At 45.7% G+C, this 16,955-nt stretch overlaps 1 protein-coding gene across 5 annotated transcripts in view; it reads left to right on the top strand.

The window, feature by feature from the left end:
- ZFAND6 (zinc finger AN1-type containing 6) overlaps window positions 1–16,955 on the top strand; it is a 67,211-nt gene that overhangs the window by 16,524 nt on the left and 33,732 nt on the right. The window contains exon 2 of one of the 5 annotated variants that reach the window (XM_046007574.1): window positions 13,871–13,937. The exons of the other annotated variants lie outside the window; for them this stretch is intronic. The gene's annotated coding sequence lies outside the window, so the exon portion shown is untranslated. The remainder of the gene's footprint in view (window positions 1–13,870; window positions 13,938–16,955) is intronic. 5 annotated transcript variants of the gene reach the window in all.

Consider the following 16,955-nt stretch of genomic DNA (forward strand, 5'->3'; position numbering starts at 1 on the left):
CAGACACGTCAACTTTTTAAAAAAGGTTTAATATTTTTAGAGGAGCTTTCAGTTCACAGTAACATTACTAGAAAGTTACAGAAATTTCCTGTATACCCCCGGGGTCTTCACACATGCATATCCTCCCCCATGACCAACATCCCCCACCAGAGTGGTACACTTTTTACAGCCATGAGCCTCCGTTGACACGTCAGAGTCACTCAGAGTCCACTGGCGGTCACTCTTGGTAGTGTATATTCTGTAGGTTTGGGCAAACATGAGATGTATCATCATTATAGTATTGTACAGAGTATCTCACTGCAGTGAAAATCCTCTGTAGTCCTTCTGTTCACCCATCCTCTCGTCCTCAGCCCCCGACAACACTGATCTTTTTGCGGTCTCCATAGTTTTGCCTTTTTTACGATGTCATACAGTTGGAGTCACACCGCATGTAGTATGTTCTGATTGCCTTCTTTTTACTTAGTAATGATAAGCGTTTAAGTTTCCTCTGTGTCTTTTCATGGCTTGATAGCGCCTTTCTCTTTAGCACGGACTAATATTCCATTGTGTGGATGGGTCATAGTTCATTGATCCATCCACCCTGAAAGACATCTTGGTTGCTTCAGAGTTATTATCAGTCGGAATAAAGCTGCTGCAAACCTCCAGGTTTACCTTTGTTTACGTACAAAGACTGTTAATGCTGGATTGTAAAGTAGTTGGTACTGAAGAATCCACCATATAGTCTTCTTCCAAAGTGGGTGTATCATTTTGCATTCCCATACGTAAAGCTTGAGCGTTCCTGTTGCTCCACATCTTTGCCAGCATTTCATGCCGTCAGCGGTCCAGATTTCTGCCATTCTCACAGGTGTGTTGTGCTGTCTCATTGTTTTCACTTGTATTTCCCTGGTGATGTATGATGTGGAAGCTATCTCTGTATATTTACTATGGTATCTATAAGGTCTTTGGCCCAGTGTTTTAGAGTTCTTTGTATATTTTGGATCAGTCCTTTATCAGATGTGTCTTTTGTAAATATTTTCTTACAGTCTATGGCTTGTCTACTCCTTCTCCTGACAGTGCCTCTCACAGAGTGGAAGTTGAGCTTATCAGCTGTTCTTTCGTGGATCATGCACTTGGTGTTGCATCTAGAAAGTAATTGCCATTCCCAAGGTCAGTGAGATTTTCTCCTTTGTTATCCTCTAGGAGGGCTGTAGTTTTGTGTTTTACATTTAGGTCCATGATACATTTTGTGTTCATGTTTGGGAAGGGTGTAAGGTGTGTGTCTAGATTCATTTTTTTGGCATATAGGTCTGATAATCACGTCTGATTGTTCCAGCACCATTTGTTGAAAAGACTGTCTTTGCTTTTGCTCAAGATCATTTGGCTATGTTGGCTATATTTATATGGGTCTTTTGCTGGGTTCTCGTTTATTCTAATGATCTGTTTGTTTGTCTTTACCCAATACCATATGGCTTGACTGTTATATAACTTCATACTAAATCGAAGTTGGGCAGTGTCAGCCCTCCAGCTTTGTTCTCCTCTGACATTTATTGGCAATTCTGAATCTTTTGCCTCTCCATATAGACTTGAGAATCAGTTTGTTGATATTCACAATATAACTTGCCGGAATTTTGGTTGGGATTTCACTGCATATGTGGATTAATTTTGGAAGAACTGCCATCTGGACAATATTGAGTCTTCCTACCCATAAACATGGAATATCTCTCCATTTATTTAGTTCTTCTTTGATTTTGCTCATCCGAGTTTTGTAGTTTTCTGCATATGGGTTGTATGCTTATTTTATTAGATTTGTACTACCTATATATTTCATTTTTGGATCCTAATGTAAATGGTACTGTGTTTTTAATTTTAAATTTACTGCTGATATATAAGATAGCAATTGACTTTTATATATTAACCTTATATCCTGCAACTTTGCTATAGCCACTTAGTTTCATGAGGGTTTTTTGTAGTTGTTGATTCAAATTTTCCACACAGGCAGTCATGTCATCTGTGAACAAAGACCATTTAATTTCCACCTGTGTAATCTGTATACTTTCTATTTCTTTTTCTTGTCTTACTGCATTATCTAGTACTTTCAGCACCACGTTAAAAAGAGGGTACATATTTCCCTGTTCCTGATCTTTGTGGGGAAACCTCAAGTTTCTCACCATCAAGCGTGATGCCACTCATAGGAACTTTGTAGATACTCTGTCAACTTGAGGAAGTTTCCCTTTGTTCCCATACTAACTATGGGGACAGTTATTATGAGCCGGGTGCTACTGTCTGTGTTTCACAGATAATGGTACTGATGCATGGAGAGGCCACTTAAAGAGTCACACAGCTGGTGAGGTGACAGAGCCTCTGTTTAGTTTCTCGAGTCTGACCCCGGTGCGCGATCTTGCCGTCCAGATTTGCTTGGAGAAAAAAAGATATTCAAGGTGGGGAAACTGCTAGGAATGTTTGGGAAGCTCCATGGTGAATCCGAGTTATTTTCCTGATCTTCCTGAACTTTAGGGTTGTGATCTCAAGGCCACTTTCAGATAACTTCCTGGGAGAGGTAAGACGCAGTACTCCTTACCCAGTGAGTTTCAGATGATGGAACTGGTAGAGTTCCAGCGCTCTAGGGTCCTGGTGAGGATGAGACCGTGCCTTCTCCGCATCTTCCGCTGAGGTCACGTCCTCTGGTTCTTTGATTTCCTGTGAGCTCAAAATCAGAGTTTTTTTTTTTTTTTTGTAGAGATTTGTTAATCAGTCACTCTATCTTTACCTTCCTTAATTTTCTTATACAGAAATTTCTGATGTGGATGCGGTACACATAAAAATGGTAGTGTACCGAACACTGTGCTTTCTTTTTATGTTCGTTATTTTTAACCTTCTAACCCTGCGAGTGGTTGCTGGAGGTAGCCACACTGACAAATAGTCCACAGATTTCCGTAGCACCTGCGAGGTGCTATGGCAGGAATTTATGATGCCCTGGGGAAACAGACTCGGGATTAAAATATTTAGTGATAGAAGGGAAGAAGACATGAAGTTCTAACAGGCACAGAGAAAGATGAAGACCATAGAGGAAGAAGGACTCGGACTAAGTTAGGAAGATGCTAAAAGCGAACCAGAGAGAATAAAAGGGGTGGGATCGGGTAGGCCTTGCAACGGGAGAACAGAGCATGTGCAGGCTGCTGGTGAGCAGCATGCCCAGGCTGAGGGCTTTGAGACCCCCAGAGGCAGAGCGGCCGGAGGAGGAGGCTGGATAGGCAGGCCGGCAGAGCGTCTTCTCTGGTGGTGGAGAGCCACTGGGTTATTGATCTGGGGAGTGGTCTGATCATGGATATTTGCCCGAGTGTTTGCTTTGGCAATAACGTGGCGGCGGTAGGGGCTCAAGGTTATACAGCCAGTAAGAATCAACTGCAGTTTGACTTGAGGTCACTCTGCCTCTCTTTAAATCTGTTCAAGCCTAGACCATTTAAGATACCTGGTGTTGGCGTTCATCGGTTAGTGACGTAGGCAGGGGAGATGAGAGTACCCAGGTGGTTTACTGGAAATCAGCTCAGAAGACAAGAGATGAGTTGAGACTTATCATGAGATCTGTCTAATGATTGAGGCTGGACTGGCGAAGATGTGGGAAGATGTGGGCTTAAACCGGGTGTAATTGCATGAAAGGGTGGGACGGGAGAGATCAGATCTTCGGAACTACTAATTCGCATTTGAAAGAGAGGTCAGAATTGACTTGGAGTTAGTAAGCCAAGTTGGCAAGCAGCCGAGAGTGCCCTTGAAATAAATTAATAAGTTAGGCAAAGGTATTTTTGGGAACGAGTTACTGAGCTGTGTTGAATTTTGAAGTAAATCATGGAGGGTTTTTGACACTATTAGCCGGCGGACGCGGCTCTTTATATTAGACTCTGGAAACAGAGAGGTGAAGGAAAGCTGCTGGCCTAGCCCCTGAGGACCACGTCACGGTCCTCTTGCCTCCTTGAGCCTCGGAACAGCTCCTGAGCTACAGGCCGAGCTTGCTGGAGTCTTCAGGGCAGTTCGTTGCCACCATGCCTGTTTCGCTCCCGTGCTAAGTGCGGCGCGCTCTGCTTGTGCTCCGCGGCGCTTTTCTAGAGAGGGCAAGGCCCTTAGCTCTTCCCAGGGTGGTTCTTCGTGGCCTGCCCCAAACTGCAGCGTCCCGGAGGTTACCACCCTCCACGGTTCCCGCAGGTGACCCCGCTGATGCCGTACTCCAAGCAAGAGGTTAACGGGGACGTGAGGCCTGCGTTTTCTGGCTGCCTTTGTTTGCAGACCATTACTCTTCCTGAGAAACCCGTGATCTTTCTCTCATAATTCCTTTCCTTTTCGTCATCTTCTCTACATCATCCTCAGGTTTACTGAGGATCTGGCAGCCGACTTTCCATTTCTGTGAATGTGGGGATTTCAGTTTGTTTTATCTGTTCCTCAGAGCCTAGTACTGTGGCTGGCTCATAGGAAGGGCTGAATTCTCGCTGAATAAATGCATTTTTAAAACTCCCTTGACTTAGGTACCCGCAGAACTTGAGCAGCCCATTCCAAAGACCAAGCCTTACACCTTACTGCTTGAGGCAGCTCCAGCGCTGAAATTGTTTTCCAGCTGTGGATGTATAATACATGTTGATTATTAGAAATTTAGAAAATGGATAGACCAAAAAAAAAATTTACTCAGAATATAGCTACCTAGAGGTGAAAGTGGGACTTTTCCATTTATATCTTTCTAGGCTTTTTTCCTTACGCACATGCAAATGTAGTTTTAATTTTTTGAGGAATCACAGTTTCGTTTTGTGAAATCTTTCCATGCAATTATTTGTTCACTTAAAATACGAATACCTGCTGTGTGTCAGTTGGAAACGGGCCCTGCGGCCGGAGCGCGGCTCGCGAGAGGCCGGCGGATGACGGCGTCGGGGCTGATGGCCCTGCAGTGCTGCCCCAGGAAGCTCCAGAGTCCGTTCCACCAGCCCGAGGTTTTACTTTGGGACTGATCTTTTTATTGTCAGAACCGTGTGCCGTGATGATGTTCTTAGGGTAGATTCAAAGAAGAGGAATTCTGGGTGGAAGACTATATTTCAGTCTTTTAAACTTGTTCTAGAGAACAGTTGAACCACTCTATATTCTCACCAGAAGGGTGAGCCAGTTTGTGTAAACGCTAGTTTATCTGTATCCACACAAGAAAGTATGGTAGTTTTTTTTTAATGATTCTAATTTATATACCATAAAATTCACCCATTTAGTAAGTGTTCAATTCAGTAATTTTTTTTTTTATTTATTTATTTGACAGATAGAGATCACAAGTAGGGAGAGAGGCAGGCAAAGAGAGAGAGAGGAGGAAGCAGGCTCCCTGCCAAGCAGAAAGCCTGATGCGGGGCTCAATCCCAGGACCCTGAGATCATGACCTGAGCCGAAGGCAGAGGCTTTAACCCACTGAGCCACCCAGGCGCCCCTCAATTCAGTAATTTTAAATAAATTCACAAAGTTGTGTAATTACTACCAGACTCCACTTAGAACATTTCCTTCAGCCCAGAAAGATCTCTCAAGCCTCTTTGTAAACATGTCCCATTCCCAGTGCCAGTCCTCGGGACAGTACACCTGTTCTCTGTCCTGTAGATTTGTTCTTTCTCCACGTGTGAATGGAGTCACGGATTCGACATGTTTCCAGTTTGCCTGCTGTCCCCAGCGTCCCTCTTGCAACATCTGTCATTAGCTTGGTCCATTTTTCTTCTTTTATTTTATCTCTTTTTTATTTTTTGTTGTGGTAAAATACACGTAAAAATATACCATTTACGGATACCTGGGTGGCTCATTCGGTTAAGCCGCTGCCTTCGGCTCAGGTCACGAATCCAGGGTCCAGGGATTGAGTCCCACGGCAGGCTCTCTGCTTGGTGGGGAATCTGCCTCTCCTGCCTGCCACTCCCCCTGCTTGTCTTGCTCTCTCTTTCTCTCTGACGAATAAATAGACAAATAAAATCTTTAAAATATATGTGTGTGTATATACATACACGTATGTGTGTGTGTGTATGTATATATATATGCCATTAAAATTATATGTAAGTGTAGAGTTGATTGGTATTAAATGCATGTACACTGATTGGCAGCCATCACTGCTGTCCATCTCTAGAACTTTTCTCATTATCTTGAAACTCTGTGCCCGTAAACCGTAACTCCCTACCCCTGCTGCTCAGGAATTACTATTCTGCTTTGTGTCTGTGAATTTCACTATTTGAAGTTCTCTCTTTTTAGTGGTTCTTTTTTTAAAATAAGCTCTACGCCCAGTGTGGGGCTTGAATACGATGACCCCAAGAGTCAGAGTCACATGTTCTGCCGACTGAGCCAGCCCAGGTGCTCCTGACCTTCTTTGGATAAGTGGAATCTTACAGAATTTGTCCTTTTGTGTCTGACTTGTTTCACTTGGCGTGAGATTTTCAAGCTTCACTCATCTTACGGCGTGTGTGAGAATTTGACTCCTACTGAAGACTGAGTAATACTCTATTGTGAGTATCTGCCTCCTGCTCTTTCGAGCCATTCGTCTGTCTGCAGACATTCGGGGGGTTGCTCCCTTTTGGCTCTTGTGTGAGTAATGCTGCTGTAAGCTCTGAGGTCAAACAGCTGTTCACGTGCCTGCTTTCCCGGCTTCCGGTTGTATTCCCAGGACTGGAGTTGTGGATCCTGTGGTAATTCTACATTTAACTTTCCGAGGACCCACCATAGAGGCTGTACCACTTTACATGCCTGCCACGAGTGCACAAGCGTTCCAGTTCCTCCATGTCCTCCCCAACACTCCTCTTTTTTCTTTGTTTTTTTTTTTTTTGTTTTTTTTTTAAGATTTTTTATTTATTTGTTGCACATAGAGAGAGATCCCAAGTAGGCAGAGCAGCAGGCAGAGAGAGAGGGAGAAGCAGGCTCCCTGCCGCGCAGAGAGCCTGATGCGGGGCTCGATCCCGGGACCCTGAGATCATGACCTGAGCCAAAGGCAGGGGCTTAACCCACTGAGCCCCCCAGGTGCCCCTCCTCTGTCTTTTTGAAGATAGCTGTCCAGATGGCATGGAGTGGTATCTCATTGTGGTTGTGATTTGTATTTTCTAATGATCAGTGATGTTGAGTGTCTTTTCAGGTGCTTATTGGTCATACACTGGTATGTCTTCTTTGGGGATACGTCTGTCCAAGTTCTTTGCCGGTTACTGGGCTGAATTTTTTGTCGTTGCGTTGTAGGAGTACTTTCTATTTTCTGCATATTAATTCCTTACCCGATAGTAGCACTTGCACATAGTTTTTCTCCCTTTCTGTGGGTTGGCATTCTACTCTGTTGAGTGTGTCCTTTGATGGATAAAATTTTTTATTTTGATAATACTCAAATTATCTATTGTTACCCGTGTTTTTGGTGTCCTATCTAAGAAGTCATTGCCAAATCGAGTGTCCAATCTTTAGCCTTGTGTTTTCTTACAGGAGTTTTTTAGTTTATGTGCTTAGGTCTTTGATCCATCTTAAGTTAATTTCTGTACGTGGTATAAAGTAAACTTCATTCCTTGGCATGTGGAGATCCAGTTTTCCTACCGCTGGTGCTTGAAAAGACTGCCCTGTCCCCCATTAAATAGTCTTGACTTGTCCCTTTTTGTTGCCAGTCTGCGTTCATCGTGTACATGTATAAACCACAGTTCCTGCTCCGCCTGCCGGGGGTGCAGCATGGGTTGTTTGTAGCTTTAGGCTCGTCCTCGTGCTGCTGTGAACATGTATGTGTGAGCTTTTGGGTGGCGTCCGTTTTCGTTTCTCCTGCACAGACACCCAGAAGTGGAATTACTCAATCATTGATAACTGCGAGTGTAACTGTGTAGGAAATGGCAAGTGTTTTCCTAAGCTCCCACAATCATTTATGTCCTCAGCAGCACTTGGTGCGGTCAGTGTCTGTGAGATAGGGAGCGGTATCTCCCCGTGGGGGATTCATACTTCTCGGACAACTGCAGACCCCTCCCCCAACACATGGGATGCGAGTGTCGGTCTCTGGCTGGAGCCTCCTGTCCCTTCCAGCTCTCCTTTTTCCCCACCACTCAGTCTGAAGCTTTATCAACCCCTCGTCTCTTGTTTCTTCCTTCCTTTGGCTGCGGGTCCGTCTTCAACCACTTTCTTCGTTGCTAATCTGGGCCCCGGGCAGCCGTGTGTACGCAGCTCATAAACCTGAGCAGCTGCTACCCCAGAGCGGGTCACGGACGGTTACGGTTTGATGCTGCCGTGAGTTTTTCCGTGACTTTGTGCTTTGATTGAATTCCAGATTTAACATAGAAGTTGCTTGAATAGTACAAGGAGCTCCTGTTTCTTTTTCCCAGATTCTCAGTCCTGATGCTTTGTCCTATTTGTTTATCATATTCCTTTTTCGGTCTGTTCTTTCTGTCTGCATTTGTGTGTGTATAAATATCCGCACACTTTCCTGACTCACTGGTGTAAGCTGCAGGCACACTCAGGTTGCAGAGCTAATAAGGGGTCAAGCAGGGATTTGAATCCAGATAATTGTGTGTGTGTGTGTGTGTGCGTGCACACACGCGCGCAGTGTCTGGCACATACTTTCGGTGCTCAGGAGATGCCTCTTGAATTGACCAGAGAGCACAGTTCGCCTGTCGGGGTCTGCGTCGCTTCTCTTCTTGGGGTTTTGGCACGTGCAGGTGCTTGGGATTTGGAGTCCGACTCACTGGGTTGGGGTCCTTGCTTTCCTGCCTGCTGGCAGTTTGCCCCGAGCGGCTTCCCTAGTCTCCCTCAGGCTCCGTTTCCTCATCTCTGCGATGGAGGAGTGAGAGCTCCTGCCTGGGAGGGTATTGTGAGGGTTAGAGGGACATACGGGGAAGGCACTTATCACGGACCCTCTCACTTCTGTTTGTGGCCCGTCCTGGTCTTCTGGCGTGGCTTCCAGCTTCTCTTCGTCCACCCCGCCCCACGGGTGCCCCGCCACTGTTTTCCTGGCAGAGCTGGGAAGACGTCCGGTGTTGGGTTAGCGAACGCAGAGCTCTGGAGAAGGGTCTGGGCCAGAGTCCTCTTTGGGAGACACTTGCTCCGAGCTCCTAGTGAGAGCTGTGAGACCGAAGCCTCGCACGAAGAGGCAGGTGACAGGTGCAGGGATTTTGAGACCCGGTTCCCGGAGCCATGGCACTGTTCAAGCACGTGAAACTGGCATCCCCGTTTGTGAAGATTTTTAATTGCCCTTCCGAGTCTCTGGAATAGTTCAGAAATAGCAGCCCTTTCGGCCCCACAAAATACAGGGTCACGCGTGGGGAAGCAGTACAGAAATGTGAGGCCGCCTGACATGTCTGCCCCTGTCCTGCACGCCTCTCAGGTACATGTTTTCCAGCAAAGTCTTGTGTCTTGTTGGATCACACAATCTGGGTTTTTCCTCAGTGGAGAAGTCTGTAACAGGCGTGATCCTGTTTGGCAAGTCGAAGGAAGAGAAAGTCATCAAAGCAAATAATTCCAAAGTAAGGGTTCACTGGTCTTGTCTTTTTAGTCAGTAGAGTGTGTATAGTAAACCTCTGGGGGTGATTGGGGGTTTCTAACAGTGAGGTGAGGGGGTGCACGGGAAACTAGAGGCTGCGTGGAGGGTAAGGGGGAGCGGCACCGGCATCTCTGAGGATCTGCCCATTCATTTGCTGGTCTGTGTGTGCCTGAACCCTAAGCCGTACTTCACCCTTCTATAACTTTGTTTTCTCGGAATAATTAAATACCTCTTTGAAGGAAATGGTTATGAGCACCTCTTGTCTGATTGTTTTCACCAGATGAGTTTCATTTAGGTAAAATTTTTAATGTTACTGTTTTGTAATGCTGTCTTAATTTCTTAAGAGAATCAAGAGTGAAATATTTCAGAGAAAAATAGCACCGAGGGTTGCTGATTGGTCATCAGTCCCCTTGGTCTGTTCGTCAGCGTCTGCTGAGAAACGGGTCCCAGCTTTCCGTGTGGTGTTTTCTGATGCTGTCATCCATGTATTTGAGAAGCACGGACGGAAAGGTTTTATAGAGAAATCGTGTTTGGAGATCAGGAGAATTCTTCAAACCTGCTTTTCTCTAGAAATTTTGAATCCTACTCTCCTTGGGTCTTTGCTTTGGGCTGACTTAAAGCCAGGTCATGGGGACTCTAACTTCCTAGTGGTGTATTGAGGCCAGCACTGGAATCAGTTGGACTTTTTAAGATCTAAGACCAAGGAGCTGTTACAGGACCCATCGTTGATGAAGTAGAAACAGTTCTTGGCTGGATGCTCGATGGCTTCAGACTCTGGTGGCGAGCAGTTTATTTTGTGTTTTATAACCACACCAGAAACCGCAAGGTCTGGCCTTGGGATGACGGATTCAGGCCTGCCTAACATTTCCAAGTCGATATCACGAACATAGGAACTTGGGTTATCAAGACGATCTCTACGAGATGCGGAGACCACGGTCGAAGCGTGTTCTGGGGGTGTTCTGGGGTCGATCACTTCTTAGTAGCTCTAAAGCTGATAACGCTTTGCTTTTGTTCTACTTTTGTTCCTAGTTGAGGAAGATCTGAAAGTCAGTCAAGTCACTGGTACTTCCTTTGGCAGCAGAGGTGGTGTGGGTATACGTGTGCGTATTTTAATGGTGTGGGCAAGAGACTGGTATGCGGACCGTGCTTGTGTACAGTGAGCCCTGGGCGCCGTCGGTGCCCCGCAGAGAAGGGAGAGAAGGTAGGAAGCCTTACACACAGACTGCTCATCGGGTGGACTGTGTGTAGGTCGCTGTAGACTAATGTGCTGACTGTTTAATGGCCTCCAAGGAGAAAGAGTTGCTAATTCAGATCGGTTCGGTGTGTTCTACACTGTTCAGCCATTCTCTGATTGATCCCGAGCATTAAGATGAAAAAGACTGGTAATTTGGTTTTTACCTGGGGATTGAATTTCCTCTGATGGGTCTGTAAGAGGCTCAGGGTTGGTTCTTGTGGTGTGGATGAGTGCAAGTCCCACGTGGATGCGTTACGTGGACATTTGAGGGCCTGGAGTACCTGCTTAATGCGGCTGTGTCACGTGTTAGAAACAAAGCGGAAAGACAGACGGCTTCTAACGTTTCGTGTGACCAAATCGCTGTGGGCCAGATTAACTATAGGCTTTAACTTGGAGAGGGAAGGTGACTTATGTATTAACACGTGCTGTGTTTCTTAGCAGTGCTGTTTTTGTATGTACTTTTCTCCATAGTTCACCCCACTTGCAAGAGATAGTGTTTATGTGCAAGGTAATTGTTAACTGGGATTAATGAAAGGCTTTGTCGAAAAAAAGATTTCATGATTGCTGGAAATTAAAAAAAATTCCATCCTGTATTCTCTATGAACAATATAATAAACTAAAAATAGTATTTAAAATATCCATTATTCAGGGGCACCTGGGTGGCTCAGTCAGTTGAGCGTCTGCTTTTGGCCCAGGTCATGATCCCGGGGTGCTGGGATCCAGTCCCCGAGGGGGCTCTCTGCTCAGCGGGGAGTCTGCTCCTCCCTCTCCCACTGCTGCTCCCCCTGCTTGTGCTCACTCACACTCTCTGTCAAATAAATAAATACAGACTTTAAAATAAAATAAAATAAAATATCAGTTATTCAGTAGTAACATTTTTTATTAGATGGATAGTAACAATTTATTCAGATTTGTAAGTGGTAAGAATTGCGGGAGAAAGAAGCCCACCTAACTCACTGAGGCTGGGTTTGTCTTCCATTGTTTCATCCCGCACAGCTCTGCAGAGCAGCAGATGGATGAGTGGGTTCCCGACAGGTGTGTGCCTGGAAGTGTTGTATCTTGGTGATACTGGTCTGACCATCATACTACGAGAATGGAGAAAAACGGTTTAAGTTGAAGGGCTACTCAAAAAATAGCTATTATTTTGGGCATTGGAACTTCGTGGTAAACAAGTTAAAATGTTTGAAATGAATTATAATTTTTCTTAAAAATACTTTTAAATTCCTTTTAAGTTCCTGAAGAGGTCTCTTGGCTCAAAAACCTAGTTTACTATAAGTGTATCTTTAGGTTTTATAGTTGAATACTGGTCACTGATCTTTTTCAAGAGAAATATCTTTTTTTTTGTAAATGGAAGCTTTGATTTGAGAAATTGAAAACTCTTTAGGAACATGAATTATTTTGTAACATAACTTTAATGACTGAGGAGCAAGGCAGCGTGAGGAAACTGCTTTCCCTATGTTTTCTGAAGAATCAGTAAACATTCAGAAGCAATTCCTGATGAAAGGAACGTGCTGTATTGCCTTTATTTGGGAGGCAGCTTTTGTGGAAATGCAGTAAATTCATGTCAGTTGTTCTTGAAAATCTAGGACCAGGAAATAATGTTTAGTAGGATTTGTTAGAATTGTAAGCTCCCTTCCCCCAACTTTTGAAAATTGATGGTGAACTTGTTCAAGCTCCTATTTATGCCTTATGCTTGTTGTAAAATAACGTGTGTTATTTATAAAGCAATCCCAGGGGTGCCTGGCTGGCTCCGTCAGCGGAGCATGTGACTCTCAGTCTCAGGGTGGTGAGTTCACGCTTGTTGGGCATAGAGCTTACTTTATTTTCCTATTTTTATTTTTGTAAGTAGGCTCCATGCCCAGCGTAGAGCCCAACACAGGGCATGAACTCATGCCCTGAGCTGAGATCAAGAATCAGATGCTCACCAACTGAGCCAGCCAGGCACCCTGTGTGGAGCGTACTTTAAAATAAAAATAAAAAACAAACGAATAGCAGCCCGGGTTGATCTTACTCAAGGTACCAAATCGTTTTTAAGTTGGTGGCAAGATAAAAGAAATGGATAGAGAGAGAAGGGAAGAAAGGGAAAGTGTTTCTCTGCTTATGTCTAAATGAGGACAATTATTTAGAAAGTTTTTTCAAGATATTAAAAAATAAAATAATGGCGTAGTAGTACACAAATACTTTCAGGAACTTGAACTCATCAGTTCTGTGGCTCCTCTTGGTGTAACTTGAACTTGTAATATTTATCTTGTACCTCACATAGCTATAATTCACTCACGTCTTAAATCAGAATGGCTGTTTCTTTTGTCCTATTTCATGAAATCAGCTCTACTGATGTACGTTTGCATACAGTGCCATTTGCTAATGTTTGGCATGCAGTTTTAGTTAGGACAAACGAGTATTTAAAGCACTTAAAGCACCACCGTAACAATCATGCCATGGGGCATTTCTGTTACCCAGAGAGTGTCCTTGTGTCCCTTCGGAGTTAACCTCCTCTCCCACCCCTGGCCCCTGGGTCTCCATTCTGTCTGGTGGCTGTTTCCAGCATTTCCTCTGATGCGGATCACACGCTAGGTGGTCCTCTGTCTTTCTTGAACTTAGCATAGTGCCCCAGAGACGCAACCGCGTGGCCCGCTCGTCGGTGCTTCGCTTCTGTTCATTGCTCAGTAGCGTTCCATGGTGCGCGCGTGTCACAGTTTGTCCGCTCACCGCTGGACGGCTGTCTGGACCGTTGCCAGCGCCTGCTGGTGTAAATAAGGTCGCCGAGAACGTTTGAGCGCAAGCCTTTGTGTGCACATGCGCGGAGACACCTAGCAGTCAGGGCTTCACTCAGATGTCAGCCTCCGTCTCATAGTTTTGGGAGGGAAGACAGAAGAACCTTACACAGACCAGAAGATAAAATTTGTCCTAGAGGAAAAGCTGAATTGTCAGCTGTTATTCTCTTATTCTTTACACTTTTGTTACAGTCCTTATCTTCTCCCTTTCCCCGAAAAAAGCTACGACCTTTGATCTTCTCTATAAAACCTCTTCTTAAATGGTATTCCTTATTTAAAACTCGCTTGGAGGAATAAGCTGAATTTTGGAAGGGCTTGTTGAACCATGTACTTCTGTCTCCTACCCCTTAGCATTTCTACCTCATACTAAGTTTTACTTTTTGGAGCCTTTTTTATTTCTTTCTACAGCACCTCCTCTCTGAGAGTTGGGAGCTGCATAGTACTGTCTGAGAAGGGTCTGCAGGAGAAGCTCCAGGTAAAGGCTAATGACATTTGATGTCTGTGTGCATATATATGTATATGACAGGGGTGGCTGGAGATTCAGCTGCGGGCTCTGTGGACTGACTTGATGACTAACGAAGCATTATATCTGCTGTGGCTCAGAGTCAGTTTAGAAACAAGGGCTGCCTGAAAACTCACGTCATGCCCTCCCGGATGCATATGCATATATACAAATGTCCACAGACACATTCCGTGCTGCCTTTTTTTTAAAAATTTATTTATTTGGGAGTGGGCGGAGAAGGAGAATCTCAAGCAGACTTTACACTGAGCACTCGTGACCCCATGATCATGACCCAGGCCGAAACCAGGAGTCGCCTGGCCAAAACGGACTGAGCCACCCAGGGTCCCCTCACATCCCATATTTCCTAAATTAGGGATTTGGAGTTCAAAATTGATTTAAATTTTAGGTTTGAGTTAGTCATCTTTCACAAGGTGGATTATTCTGATGCTTTTATTAAAAGGGCATCAAGCTGCAGCATTCAGAGGCTTGAGTTTGAACTGAGGTCAGAGGAAGGTTTAGAAAGCTAGTGCAGATTTCCAAACGTGCTGCGTGAGAAAAAGGTGTCAAACACAGGGATGGGGTTGGGATAAAATACCTTTGCCTGTTTTGCCGTCAGGCATCTGTAAGGGCCTGTTAAGTGCCTTCTTTAAACAAGGTGGTGTTTGCTGTTGGGTTACAGAGATTAATCTGATACGGAGCCTGCCCCAGAGAAGGCCACGCTCTGTAACAGGGCCGATCGGGAATTAGCTAAAGAACAGTAAATACCGTGCACAGGGCGCTCCGGCCTGATGGAAAGTCTACTGACTGTGAGAGACTAAAATTCATCCCTTCTTCCCAGGTCATCTTTGCTCCACCTTGACTTTCCAGATTTGCTGGTTTTCTACCCTCCGACCCTGCCTTCTTGTTAGACGTGAGCTAGAGACGCCTGCTATCGTTCCCCTCCTCTCCCAAGCGAACTGTTGTACGATCTCCGAATAGAGAGGCTGCTGTTCTGTGCCTCTTGACAAGCGGGGGGGGAAAGGGAGTATGGGTACAAGATGCGGATTGTTGTGTGTAGTCAGCCGTGCTCCCACAGCTGTGAGTCTTGTGAAGACCCTACTGTAGGCGAGATAGGGGACAGAGGAGGACTAAACCGAAGTGGAACGTGGAGGGAGAAGTAGGCCAGGACAGCGGGGAGGAAGGCGAGCGGGGTGTTAGCCGTGTGTTCGCGTGGGGCCGTTCTCACTTTTCACGTGCCCTCTCGCTGTTTCCTTTTCTCCTTCCTCTCTGTTGTATGGCTTCACGCCACTACAGTGTTTGCGTGTTACCCATTTGGGGGCTGGCTAGCTTCTCCGTGATGAACGTTCTGTTAGCTTGTCTTGCCAGGTGCTCTAGTGAATGTGTGCTTTGTCAGCGTTTTATTGGCATTATCGAGTTTTATGGGTTTGGGGAGGGACTTTTATTCTGCTGTTTTCTGGCATGTTGTTGGTCGCTCATCCCCTCCGTGGGTTCTGCTTTGTAAGCAGAAGTTAGCTAATCGTGGAGTTTTCAGTGAGGAGGCATCCCTTCTGCTGTGTTCCCCGTTGAAGAGGAGCGGTCGCTGGGTGGGAGAGGTCTGTTTCCCTGATGGCGCTGTGGTCTGGGGAGGCCGCAGCAGGCTGACAGGGTCGGGAGGAGGCGGACATGCACAGGACTCAGATCCCCGGAGTCAGACCTGTCATCCGTGGGGAACGGCACGTGTCATGCAGCTCTCAACACTGTTGTTTTAAACCCGAGCGCTGTTCCAAGTCACTGCCTAGGTCATCAGATGACTTTGGATTGCTGTCGGATTGGACTTGGAGTGTATGGAGATCAGATTGGGACAATGAGCCACTTGTTAGATACTCAGAATCTTTAGAACATCAGCTTCAAATATTTATTTTTCTCAGGTTTTATTTTCACATTTATGGAAAGTTACATTGATAATACAGATAATTCCCACACACCCCTTGGCAAGATCTGACCACTGTTAACCCTTTGCCACATTCACTTTTACTCTTCATCGTAGTATTTTTTCTGAACCGCGTGGCCATAGGCAGTGCGCATCCTGTCCCTGTACCACGTCATAGTTATGCATTCTGACGAGGCTAGTCTTGGATTTTCAGCGGTAGTTCAGTTACCGAGTAAAGGAAATTTAACACTGATCTGATAGAATTCTCTACTCCAGTCCACTTTGGGATTTCTCTCTTTTTCCCGACATGTCCTTCCTTCATTGATTTTTCTCCAGTCCAGGATCCAGCCCAGAATCCCTTACTGCGTTTAGTTAGCATGCTTCTCTGTTCTCCCTGAGTCAGGAGCGTTTCTTTCCCCTTTGCTTGTCTCTTAGGACGTTGGCATTGTTTGAAGAGTGACCATTTACTGACAGAGTCCCCTCCAGCTGGGCTTGTCCGGCGTATCCTTGTGACTCAGCTTAGGGGCTGTGGTGTTGGCAGGGTTGTGTCACTGGCGACGTGTGCTCCTCCGTGCGTTGCATCTGCAGCGGCATGTCCACCTGTCCTGTTAGCGGTGATGCTCGCTTTTGATCTTTCGGTTGAGGTGGTATCCGCCAGCTTCTTCCACTTAAGGCTTTATTATGTTTCTTTCATCGTAAGCAGTGTGTGGGGAAGTCACTTTGAGACTCGGTGCACACGATTCCCTGTCAAACCTGCACCCACAGCGAGTTTGATCTTGCCGTGGTCGTCGTGTTTGAGCTGGTCATGGCGGCGGCAGTTGAGGTTCAAGTACGGAACGGTGCAGACTCCGTGGTCTGGAGGGCGTCTGCTCCAGCCGTTGGGTTCCTTCACGTCCAAGAGGGTCTCGTGTTGAGCTGGAACTCGTCTTCCGAGACTTGCACACACGGTTGCAGATTCTTTACTTTGTACCACGTGGATAAGCCTGCTCTGTTTCCCTCTTTAACAGCCCTTCAGAATGCGTTGCTCTTTGACTTTTCGCTAGGTTTCTCATAGTCGCGTCTTGTGAGAGATCTTCCGGAAC

The sequence above is a fragment of the Meles meles genome, chromosome 6 (assembly GCF_922984935.1).
Source record: "Meles meles chromosome 6, mMelMel3.1 paternal haplotype, whole genome shotgun sequence".
NCBI lineage: Eukaryota > Metazoa > Chordata > Mammalia > Carnivora > Mustelidae > Meles > Meles meles.